Source organism: Phallusia mammillata, chromosome 3, assembly GCF_965637545.1.
Source record: "Phallusia mammillata chromosome 3, kaPhaMamm4.hap1.1, whole genome shotgun sequence".
Taxonomy (NCBI): domain Eukaryota; kingdom Metazoa; phylum Chordata; class Ascidiacea; order Phlebobranchia; family Ascidiidae; genus Phallusia; species Phallusia mammillata.
The window spans coordinates 29,339,718-29,351,625 of record NC_137254.1 but is presented as its reverse complement, the minus strand read 5'-3'; the positions used below and the strand labels follow the sequence as shown (position 1 = coordinate 29,351,625).

Below are 11,908 nucleotides of genomic sequence, written 5' to 3'. Positions count from 1 at the left end.
TTAAAACTGCCTGAAAGTGTTTCAGTAAAGACGAATAAAAATGTTTTGTTATGCTAAGTAATATAATTAGTCAACAATTATAACTAAATTTTTAAAATATTCTATGTTGATTTTACTTGATATGTTCTGGTAACCGGTTGATAAGAATCCATTAGGCTGTTTACCATTAATCACAAGGTACATGAACTAAACTTTTTAGAAGTCAAGGATTTTTTTAAACTTTAAAAAATTATTTTTGAAAAACACCAACAATGATGTCATCCATTCGTGGCGTATTATTTTGTGTTATTTATATGTACCAAAAATATTGAGACGCATCCCTAATCAGTTTACGCCAAACTGTGTTGTTTATGAACGGAGCGTATTTATTTGGCGATGTTATATTTGCGATCGCTGGACTGTGACCAATCAGTAAGTAAGCTTCAAATAAATCTGTTTGTTTTCTTTATTTCCACTTAATTTAATACTGATTGGGTAGTATTGATATTTATATTTAATGTTGTTTTATTCATTGCGACATTGGTCATTTGGGATTTAACAATAGAATAGGGTAAATGGATTCAAGTTTATGTGGAACATTAAGTTGTACGTCAATGGAATATTAGGACTTAAACCTCCACTTTGTTTAGATACAAATCAAGAAAACTGCAAAGTGCAACTTAACTTAATTGAATCTTACGAATTTTGCTGCAAATGATCTTAGTTCCCGATTGCATGGAAGCTGACTTCAATTTGAGGTGTGTTAAGGTTTATTACTACTTTTTAACGCAACCTTAAATCTGTCGTTACAAGTGTTGCGTTTTCTTTGCTACGTTTTTACAAGTCCACTTCGAAAAATAGTTTGTAATATTCGATGAAAAGCCTAAACACAGTGGGTAGGCTATGTAGATACACGTACGTAACTATTTACATTTGACACTCCATAATATGTCGCATAATATAACAAAGTACCACGTTCTAGGCCTAATATGGTTTCATGTGATATTATCCAATTGTTATGTTATAGTAATGACAAAGAGTCAAAAATAACAGTTTTTTTGTGAATTTCAATGGGCAATAGCCTACAGTTGTTAATTGCAGTAAAATGGTTTGTTTTAAATAAAACTTCTTGCAAGACGTTCTGCAGCTTCCGGCAAGAGCTGTTGTGTCACAAGCACCAATCAGGTCACGCCACAACACGCCAGTCTGAAATAAAACACAATTGAGTGTTTCAGGGTTTTGCCGATCGCAGTTCTCAACTCTACTTGAAGCAATTCACTAATTGCCGCAACACAGCCTCTGCCATTGGTCAGTTGAAGAGCGCCAACGTGACGTTTCAAAATCAAGCGCTGTGATTGGTCGAAAGAAAAAGAAAAAAATGGCCATACCTTGGGTTCGTTTGATCGGCCATTCTTTCTTTAGCAAGTGTTGGTGAACGTGGCCTTGTTGACGTGAGACTGACCGAAAAAAGACTTCCAATGAAGAATTTGCAGGTAAATTCTGAGCTGAAACTTAACTTGTTCGGTGTCTGTACAAAAGTCGACTTGGGTGCACGCCTGTTTACTTCTGCACTGACACCGAAATATACAATTTATTTGTTTTACGTTTATTAATTTATTAAGTGCACCGTACTGCTGTTGGGTCATTTTGTTGCAGGTCGTCGTATGTCCTTGATAAAGACGACGCAACACGGAACTTTACAAAGAAAGGCGAGTAAAAAAATAATGTATTAATGTTAGTTATTTAGTTGGGTGTAATTTAAGTTGGGTTGTATGTTAAGTTGGGATACAGTATAAACGTGCACTTATCCTGTATTTACATGCTGGCATATTTAGCGTTTTGTAATAGTAGGCCTAGTTGCTTATTATGAAATTTCTAGTTCTGCTTCTGTTTGTTTTGTTTTTGTTTCGCAGTAAAATGTTGGGAGAGAGTAGATTTCGGAGACGATGAAACGATGTTGAAACGGATGGAAACTATTGAGGTTAAGTTACTAGAGTTTATTTTAATATCGTTTAATCTCTCAGATAGTTAGAATTTAATGCTTGCATATTTGACGTCCATCAGTTTATAGCAGACATAGATTTTTAAGTTCCAAAAAGCTTGGCGTCAAATATGCGACAAAACTATTTGTTTAAAAAATACATTGAATTGATTTTGTTTTTTCTTGCTACAGATTAACGTTTGATGTTGGATGACGATGATTTGACGACGCAACAAAAAACGTTACAAAAACAGGCGGGTAAAAATTATTTTAATAATGTTATTCATTTTGTTGGGTATACCTTAAATTAGTTTTTAGGCCAAGCATGAGAATACAGTATAAACGTGCACTTATTCTGTTTTCACATGTGGGCATAATTAGCTTAGTGTAATAATTGTTACTAATTATGAAATTCCCAGTTCTGCTTCTGTTTGTTTTGTTTTTTGTTTCGCAGGGAAATATTGAAGAGAGTGGATAGAAGACGATGAAATGATGTTGAAACTGATGGATACTATTAAGGTTAAGTTACTGAAGTTTAGTTTAATATTGTTTAATCTCTCAGATAGTTAGAATTTAATGCATGTTTGTTTGACGTCCATTAGTTTATAGCAGACATAGGTTTTTAAGTTGCAGAAAGCTTGGCGTCAAATATGCGACAAAACTATTTTTTGAGGAAATACACTTGTATTCTGATCCTGTTTTTTCTTGCTACAGATACACGTTTGATGTTGGATGACGATGATTGGAAGACTTGTTGACAAGAAACGTTACAAAACAGGCGAGTAAAAATAAATTTATTAATGTTATTTATTTAGTTAGGTATAATTTAAGTTGGGTTGTAATCCAAGCATGAGAATACAGTATAAACGTGCACTTATCCTGTATTCACATCCTGGCATAAGTAGATTTTTGTCATAGTTAATGTTACTTATTGTAAAGTCCCCAGTTCTGCTTCTGTTTGTTTTGTTTTTGTTTTAAAGGAATATATTTGAGGAGTGGACTTCGAAGACGATGAAACGATGTTGAAACGAATCGGAACATTCTAAGTTAGGTCACTGAAGTTTTGTTTATTGTTGTTTAGCTTATTTTTTCTACTGGAACAGCTAGAATACAAATCAACATATTGAACTCCGATCCTGTTTTTTTGCTACAGATCTACGTTGGATGTTTCACAATGATGAATCCAAGATATCGGAGACTTGTTGGAAAAAGTTGAACGCACCCGAAGCTCAGGAGTATGCACTGCGTTCGTTACACTTCAAAACACGTTACTGATGTTTGGTTCATTTGTTTCAGGTTCACCGATGTATTGATTGGATGACCTCTGAAACTTCATCCATAAGAAAGAAGACTTCGGCGACAACGCAACAAGGAACTTAACGGCGAGTAAAATTTAATGTGTTACTGTTAGTTATTTAGTTGGGTGTAATTTAAATTAGTTTGTCTGCCAAGCATGGGAATACAGTATAAACGTGCACTTATCCTGTATTCACATGCTGGCATAAATAACTTTGTTTAACAGTATTTGCTTATTGTGAAGTTCCTACTTCTGCTTTTGTTCTGTTTCAAAGGAATCATTTAAGAAATTGATTTCGGAGACGTTGAAATGATGTTGAAACGAATGGATACATTTTAAGTTAAGTTGCTAAAGTGTTCTTAATTGTCAGCTTGAGTAGTTATAATTTAAGGCATATTTGACGTCCTTCAGTTTATAGTAGATAATTAATCAGAGGCTTGACGTCGAATATGCCACCTAATTTGTTGTTTTAATACACACTTACATTTACTGAACTCCGATCCTGTTTTTTTACTACAGATCTACGTTTGATGTTTCACGACGATGAATTCAAGATATCGGAGACTTGTTGAAAAAAGTCGAATGCACCTAAAGCTCAGGAGTATGCACTGCGTTCGTTACACTTCTAAACAAGTTACTGATGTTGGGTTATTTGATTCAGGTTCACCGATGTATTGATTGGATGACCTCTGAAACTTCGTCCACAAGAAAGAAGACTTCGGTGACAACGCAACACGAAACTTTACAAAACAGGCGAGTAAAAATTGATTATATGTTATTCAGTATGTCGGTTATAATTTAAATTAGTTTGTCTGCCAAGCATGGGAATACAGTATAAACGTGCACTTATCCTGTTTTCGCATCCTGGCATAATTAACTTTGTGTAATAATAGTTGCTTATTGTGAAATTCCTAGTTCTGCTTCTGTTTGTTATGTTTTTGTTTCGCAGGAAAATGTTGGAAGGTAGTAGATTTCGGAGACAATGAAACGATGAAACGGATGGAAACTATTGAGGTTAAGTTACTAAAGTTTATTTTAATATCGTCTAATCTCTCAGATAGTAAAAATTCAATGCTTGCTTGTTTGACGTCCATCAGTTTATAGCAGACATAGGTTTTTAAGTTGCAGAAAGCTTAGCGTCAAATATGCGACAAAACTATTTGTTTAAAGAAATACACTTGAATTCTGATCCTGTTTTTTCTTGCTACAGATTCACGTTTGATGTTGGATGACGATGATGCGAAGACTCGTTGACAAGAAACTTTACAAAATAGGCGAGTAAAAATAAATTTAATAATGTTATTTACTTAGTTGGGTATAATTTAAGTTGGGTTGTAGGCCAAGCATAAGAATACAGTGTAAACGTGCACTTATTCTGTATTCACATGCTGGCATAATTAGCTTTGTGTAATAGTATTTGCTTATTGTGAAGTTCCTAGTTGCGCTTCTGTTTGTTTTGTTTTTGTTTTGCAGGAAAAGGTTAGAAGAGTGGATTTCGGAGACGATGAAATGATGTTCGAAAGGAATGGAAACATTTTAGGTTAAGTTGTTAAAGTGTTCTTAATTGTCAGCTGGAGTAGTTAGAATTTAAGGTATATTTTACGTCCTTCAGTTTATAGCAGACATTAGCTTTAAAGTTGCAGAAAGATATATAGATAATCAGAGGCTTGACGTCAAATATTGCACATGATTTGTTGTTTTAATACACACTTACATTCACTGAACTCCGATCCTGTTTTTTTTTACTACAGATCTACGTTTGATGTTTCACAATGATGAATCCAAGATATCGCAGAGTTGTTGAAAAAAGGGAAATGCACCCGAAGCTCGGGAGTATGCACTGTATTTACTACACTTCCAAACAAGTTACTAATGTTGGTTGTTTGTTTCAGGTTCAGCTATGTCTAGATTGGATGACCTCTGAAACTTCGTCCATAAGAAAGAAGACTTCGGTGACTAGTACGCAACCCAAAACTTTACAAAAACAGGCCAGTAAAAATAAATTTATTAATACCGTTTGGTTAATCGTAATTTTAATTAGTTTGTAAGGCAAGCATGAGAATACAGTGTAAACGTGCACTTATCCTGTATTCGTATGCTGACATAATTACCTTTGTGTTATAAATGTTACTTATTGTGACATTCCTAGTGCTTCTGTTTGTTTTGTTTTTGTTTCGCAGGAAGATATTGGAAGAGAGTGAATTTTGGAAACGATGTTGAAACGGATGGAAACTGTTTAAGTTAAGGTACTAAATTTTAGTTTAATGTCGTTTAATCTCTCAGATAGTTAAAATTTAATGCTTGCATATTTGACGTCCATCAGTTCATAGCAGACATTGGTTTTTAAGTTTGAGAACGCTTATGGCGTCAGATATGCAACAAAACTATTTGTTTAAAAAATACACTTGTATTCCGATCCTGTTTTTTTTCTACAGATGACTTCGGAAATTGATTGGATGACCTCTGGAACTTCATCCATGCAAAAGAAAACTTCGGTGACAACGCAACATGGACTGTACAAAAAAAGGGAAGTAAAAATTGACTTATTAATGTTGTTTAATAAGTTGTTTCTAATTTAAGTTAGTTTGCAGGCGTATCATGAGAATACAGTATAAACGTGCACTTATCCTGTGTTCGCATGTGGCATAATTAGCTTTGTGTAACAACTTAGTAGTTGCTTATTGTAAAATCCCTAGTTCCGCTTCTGTTTGTTTTGTTATTGTTTCAAAGGAATATATTTGAGGAGTGGGTTTCGAAGACGATGAAACGATGTTGAAACGAATCGGAACATTCTAAGTTAGGTGACTGCATTTTTGTTTATTATTGTTTAGCTTACTCTAATCTGAACGCACCCGAAGTTCAGAAGTATGCAATACGTTCGTCACACTTCCGAACTAGTTACTGATGTTGGTTGTTTGTTTCAGGTTCACCGATGTATTGATTGGATGACCTCTGAAACTTCGTCCATAAGAAAGAAGATTTCGGTGACAACGCAACACGAAACTTTACAAAACAGGCGAGTAAAAATTAATTAAATGTTATTCAGTAAGTCGGTTATAATTTAAATTAATTTGTAGGCCAAACATGCATCCCATGAGAATACAGTATAAACGTGCACTTATCCTGTTTTCGCATTCTGGCACAATTAACTTTGTGTAATAACTTAGTATTTGCTTATTATGAAATCCCCATTTCTGCTTCTGTCTGTTTCGTTTTGTTTCGCAGGAAAATATTGAAGAGAGTAGATTTCGAAGACGATGAAACGATGTTGAAACGAAAGGAAACATTCTGATTAGGTCATTGAAGTTTTGTTTATTGTTGTTTAGCTTACTCTTTCTACCAGAGCAGCTAGAATACAAATCTACATATTTGGCGCCCGTCAGTTATGGCAGACATAGGTTTTTAAGTTGCAGAAAGAAAGAAGTGGATCAGAGGCTTGGCGTCATATGTGATAACGCTATACGTTGTTTGAATACACACTGATTTTCATTAAGCATTGATCCTTTTTTACTACAGATCTACATTGGATGTTGGATGGCAGGACCGACTAATACTTGGCCAACAGTCAATACAGGTTAGTGGTTTGGCTCCCCTTTATATCTTGTATCTCTACAAACACAGTGCACGTTTTTATTGTTATTTAGTTCCTGTGGAAATTCACAAGACGTACCGCTCATGTGAAGTTCCATATTAACAAGCGTTGTCATTGGTTGAAAGCAAAAAAAATGAGATCCGTCATATTTTTGCAGCTCACGTTAAAGGTGAATGTTCAAATAAGGTAATTCTGTTATTATGTATTCTGTTGTTTAAAGTATAAGCAAACGTATAAGCAAGGTGCGCACTATTTTTGCTCTGCAAAATATTTGGAACTAAATGTGTTCTTACTGATAATGGTTTGTTTTTTAGGATTTATTTGTACTTCTGTGAATCCAATTGAACAGTTAAGGGCACGAAACATGAAATTTACTACCACAGGCAAACAGATACGTAAATGTTTTCCAAAAATTGACACAATGAAATGCCCAGATTAGTTAAATAACAAGTGAAGGTGGTATAGCGTGCACATATCCCATCTTTGCAAACTTGCAAAAGCCAGTGGAGGAATCCGATTTATATGCGCACATGTTAGATGTAGGTAAACAACTGCAGTGTTACGATCGTTTGTCGAATGCTTGGAATAATTATCGTTTCTTTGCCTTTAAAACCATCGAAACTGTGCTGTCCAGTAGGATCGACGAAAGCTTGGCCAACAGTTAACGCAAGTTAGTAAATTGACTCTTTGTATCTTTACAAACACAGTGCACCTTCTTATTGTTATTTAGTTCCCGCGGAAATGGACATGACGTACCGCTCATGTGAAGTTCGAAATCAACAAGCGTTGTGATTGGTTGGAACTGAAAGCCAAAAAAACGCTATTCGTCATATTTTTGCTGCTCATACGAAGGTGGATTTTCAAATCAGGTAACAAGTATATTGTTTAGTAGCGATGCGTAGGCAAAACTGTAAACAAGGTGACACTATTTTTGTGCGGCAAATAACCGGGTACATACTAATAATGGATTGTTTTTTAGGATTTGTTTGTACTTCTGTGCATCCAGGTGAACTGCTAAGGGCACGAAACATGGATTTCACTGCAACAAAAAGGCAGGCATGTAAATGTTTTCCATAAATTGAAATAATGCAGCGCCTAGATTAGTTTGATAACGTGTGAATGTGGTATAGCGTGCAGATATTTTCACATGTTACTTAAAACGTGTAGTGTCCATTGGATTACATATTGTGTTGTGTTTCTTGGTGCTGTTTCTGCTTTTGTAAAGGCAACAGGAGTCGCGTAGAGCCAAGATTGAAATTGAAGCCAAACCGATTGAAGTTAAGTTACCTTGTTTTTTACGTTTTTTGCTTCGTGATAAGTTGCAACTCAGAAGTAAGTTGTTCATCTTTAGCAAAATAAGGATAACAGTTTTGCATGTTTATTTGGTATGTTGCACTTTGTGTTTAGCATGTCACTACTATTGGCTATCGGCACCGATGTAAATAAAAGATTAAATTTAAACATGATTTAGTATCGTGTATTGCGTTTCTTGTTTCTGCTTCTGCTTTTCTTTTTATAGGAAGACAACAGGACATGAATCGTGAACTCGGAGAACCAAAATGAAGATACTTCAACATCGAACTAATGAAAGTTAAGTTAACCTGTTTTCAATCTGTTTGTGGCTTAAATGGTTTGTCGCATAATATATAGACGCATAGTTGACGACAAAGTTTTATATTTAGGTATAAGGTTTTGGCATGTTGCACCGTGTGTATTGCATGTCACGTGTGTTCTGACTAAGTGGGCTTAATAAAACCTTGCGACGATAACAATATTAGAAAAAAAAATAGTTTGTAGTTTTCTTATTTGGGTTTGAGCATCAATGCTGCTGTTAGTTTTGTTGCAGACGTTTGTTCATCGAAATTTCTACAAACCATGGAAACCTGCAAGGAATCCGGATGATATGTTGGAAGTAGGTAAACAACTCCAGTCTTACGATCGTTTGTCGAATGCTTGGGATAATTATCGTGTTTTCCATAGAACCGTCAAACCTGTGCCGTCCAATAGGATCGACAAAAGCTTGGCGAACAGTTAACGCAAGTTAGTAAAGTGACTCTTTTTATCTCTGCAAACACAGTGCGTGTTTTTATTGTTATTAGTTCCCGCGGAAATGTACATGACGTAAGTTCGGATCAACAAGCGTTGTGATTGGTTGAAACAAAAAAAAAATGCTATTCGTCTTTTGCTGCTCGCGTTAAAGGGGGATAGTCAATCTTTTTAAGTTAAGCTTCTAAATTTTATTTTAATATCGCTTAATCTGTGAAGTAGTTACACAATGTGCGAATACGCCGCATAGGACGAGAGTCAGAGAAAGAAGGCAATCTGTCCGGTTCGCTGTAGTATGAAGGCACACGATAACGGTAGTGAGAGAGGCCGCTGCATGACAGAATTTAATACTTGCTTGTTTGACGTTTATTAGTTTATAGCAGACATAGGTTTTTAAGTTGCAGAAAGCTTAGCGTCAGATATGCGACAAAACCATTTGTTTAAAAAATACACTTGTATTCTGATCCTATTTTTTCTTGCTATAGATTAACGTTTGATGCTGGATGAGGATGATTGGAAGACTTGTTGACATGAAACGTCACAAAACAGGCGAGTAAAAATAAATTTATTAATGTCATTTAGTAATTTGTTTATAATTTAAGTTTGTATGCCAAGCATGGGAATACAGTATAAACGTGCACTTATACTGTTTTCGCATGCTGGTATAGTTAACTTTGTGTAATAATTGTTACTTATTGTAAAATTCCTACTTCTGCTTCTGTTTGTTTTTGTTTTGTTTCTCAGGAAAATATTGGAAGGGAGGGGATTTCGGAGACGTTGAAACGATGTTGAACGGAAAGGAAACATTTTAAGTTAAGTTGCTAAAGTTTTCTTATTTGTCAACTGGAGTAGTTAGAATTTAAGACATATTTGATTTCCTTCAGTATATAACAGACATAAGTTTAAAAGTTGCAGGAAGATAAATGTAGATAAATGCCACTTAATTTGATGATTTAATACACACTTATATTCACTGAAATCTAATCCTGTTTTTTACTACAGATCTACGTTGGATGTTGGATGACGATGAATTCAAGATATCGGAGACTTGTTTGAATAAGTTGAAAGCACCCGAGCTGAGGAGTATGCACTGCGTTCGTCACACTTCAAAACAAGTTACTGATTTTGGGTTCATTTGTTTCAGGTTCACCGATGTCTGGATTGGATGACCTCTGAAACTTCATCCATAAGAAAGAAGACTTCGGTGACAACGCAACACGAAACTTTGCAAAACAGGCGAGTAAAAATAATTTTATTAATGTCATTTAGTAATTTGTTTATAATTTAAGTTAGTGTGCCAAGCATGGGAATACAGTATGAACGTGCACTTATCCTGTTTTCGCATGCTGGCATAATTAACTTTGTGTAATAATTGTAACTTATTGTGACAATTTCTAGTTCTGCTTCTGTTTGTTTTGTTTCTCAGGGAAAAAATGGAAGAGAGGAGATTTCGGAGACGATGAAACGATGTTGAACGGAATGGAAACATTTTAAGTTAAGTTGCTAAAGTTTAGTTATTTGTCAACTGGAGTAGTTAGAATTTAAGGCATATTTGATTTCCTTCAGTTTATAGCAGACATAAGTTTAAAAGTAGCAGGAAGATAAAAGTAGATAAATGCCACTTAATTTGATGATTTAATTCACACTTATATTCACTGAAATCTAATCCTGTTTTTTACTACAGATCTACGTTGGATGTTGGATGACGATGACGATAAATTTAAGATATCTGGAGACTTGTTTGAATAAGTTGAAAGCATCCGAGCTGAGGAGTATGCACTGCGTTCGTTACACTTCAAAACAAGTTGCTGATTTTGGGTTCATTTGTTTCAGGTTCACCGATGTCTGGATTGGATGACCTCTGAAACTTCATCCATAAGAAAAAAGACTTCGGTGACAACGCAACACGAAACTTTGCAAAACAGGCGAGTAAAAAGAATTTTATTAATGTCATTTAGTAATTTGTTTATAATTTAAGTTAGTGTGCCAAGCATGGGAATACAGTATAAACGTGCACTGATCCTGTTATCGCATGCTGGTATAATTAACTTTGTGTAATGATTGTTACTTATTGTGACAATTCCTAGTTCTGCTTCTGTTTGTTTTGTTTCTCAGGGAAATATTGGAAGGAAAGGGATTTTGGAGACGTTGAAATGATGTTGAAACGGATAGAAACTATTGTGGTTAAGTTACTAAAGTTTATATTAACCTTGTTTAATCTCTCCGATAGTTAGAATTTAATGCTTGCTTGTTTGACGTCCATTAGTTTTATAGCAGACATAGGTTTTTAAGTTGCAGGAAGCTTAGCGTAAATTATGCGACAACTATTTGTTCAAAAAATACACTTGAATTCTGATCCTGTTTTTTCTTGCTACAGATTCACGTTTGATGTTGGATGGCGATGATTCGAAGACTTGTTGACAAGAAACGCTACCAAACAGGCGAGTAACAACAAATTTATTAATGTTATTTATTTAGTTGGGTATAAAAGTTGGGTTGTAGGCCATGCATGAGAATACAGTATAAACGTGCACTTATCCTGTTTTCGCATGTGGCATAATCAACTTTGTGGAATAATTGTTACTTATGGTGAAATTCCTAGTTCTGCTTCTGTTCCGTTTTGTTGCGCAGGGAAATATTGGAAGGGAGTGGATTTCGGAGACGATGAAAAACTGAAATGGAAATGAAAAACTTTTTTCATTGCACTGTCCCTTCATACATCCAATTTATTTACAAATATTAAGTGCAAATTGTATCGTATTTTCGCAAATAATCTTTTTGCAATACTAACTTGAAATTGTATCGTATTTTTTCAATGATTCTTATTGCAATACTAATTTCAAAATGTATCGTATTTTTGCAATAAATCCTTTTGCAATACTAATTACAAAATGTGACGTATTTTCGCAAATAAACTTCTTGCAATACTAATTTTCAAATTGTATCGTATTTTCGCAATCAAACTTTTTGCAGTACAAGTATCGTATTTTCGTCAATAATCTTTTTGCAATAC

General features: G+C 34.7%; 8 long non-coding RNA genes across 8 annotated transcripts in view; all 8 read left to right on the top strand.

Moving 5' to 3' along the window:
- The first annotated feature begins 2,678 nt into the window (after window positions 1–2,678).
- On the top strand, window positions 2,679–3,591 carry LOC145220152 (uncharacterized). The gene is made up of 3 exons (XR_013858012.1): window positions 2,679–3,011; window positions 3,114–3,195; window positions 3,257–3,591. It is a non-coding gene; the product is annotated as an uncharacterized LOC145220152 (long non-coding RNA).
- A 544-nt stretch (window positions 3,592–4,135) lies between these two features.
- On the top strand, window positions 4,136–5,085 carry LOC145220249 (uncharacterized). The gene is made up of 3 exons (XR_013858049.1): window positions 4,136–4,271; window positions 4,468–4,797; window positions 5,009–5,085. It is a non-coding gene; the product is annotated as an uncharacterized LOC145220249 (long non-coding RNA).
- A 70-nt stretch (window positions 5,086–5,155) lies between these two features.
- Window positions 5,156–6,273, top strand: LOC145220256 (uncharacterized). The gene is made up of 3 exons (XR_013858055.1): window positions 5,156–5,503; window positions 5,693–6,058; window positions 6,182–6,273. It is a non-coding gene; the product is annotated as an uncharacterized LOC145220256 (long non-coding RNA).
- Window positions 6,274–6,410: 137 nt separating this feature from the next.
- Window positions 6,411–7,030, top strand: LOC145220255 (uncharacterized). Its single transcript, XR_013858054.1, has 3 exons — window positions 6,411–6,553; window positions 6,774–6,831; window positions 6,902–7,030. It is a non-coding gene; the product is annotated as an uncharacterized LOC145220255 (long non-coding RNA).
- Window positions 7,031–7,072: 42 nt separating this feature from the next.
- On the top strand, window positions 7,073–7,978 carry LOC145220254 (uncharacterized). Its single transcript, XR_013858053.1, has 3 exons — window positions 7,073–7,519; window positions 7,580–7,718; window positions 7,829–7,978. It is a non-coding gene; the product is annotated as an uncharacterized LOC145220254 (long non-coding RNA).
- A 46-nt stretch (window positions 7,979–8,024) lies between these two features.
- On the top strand, window positions 8,025–8,975 carry LOC145220253 (uncharacterized). The gene is made up of 2 exons (XR_013858052.1): window positions 8,025–8,765; window positions 8,830–8,975. It is a non-coding gene; the product is annotated as an uncharacterized LOC145220253 (long non-coding RNA).
- A 923-nt stretch (window positions 8,976–9,898) lies between these two features.
- Window positions 9,899–10,384, top strand: LOC145219237 (uncharacterized). Its single transcript, XR_013857898.1, has 3 exons — window positions 9,899–9,978; window positions 10,040–10,131; window positions 10,322–10,384. It is a non-coding gene; the product is annotated as an uncharacterized LOC145219237 (long non-coding RNA).
- A 199-nt stretch (window positions 10,385–10,583) lies between these two features.
- The window catches only part of LOC145218594 (uncharacterized), a 1,764-nt gene continuing 439 nt past the window's right edge, over window positions 10,584–11,908 (top strand). The window contains exons 1-3 of the long non-coding RNA XR_013857664.1: window positions 10,584–10,667; window positions 10,729–11,078; window positions 11,273–11,908. The exon at window positions 11,273–11,908 is cut by the window's right edge and continues 439 nt beyond it. This is a non-coding gene — a long non-coding RNA (uncharacterized LOC145218594). The remainder of the gene's footprint in view (window positions 10,668–10,728; window positions 11,079–11,272) is intronic.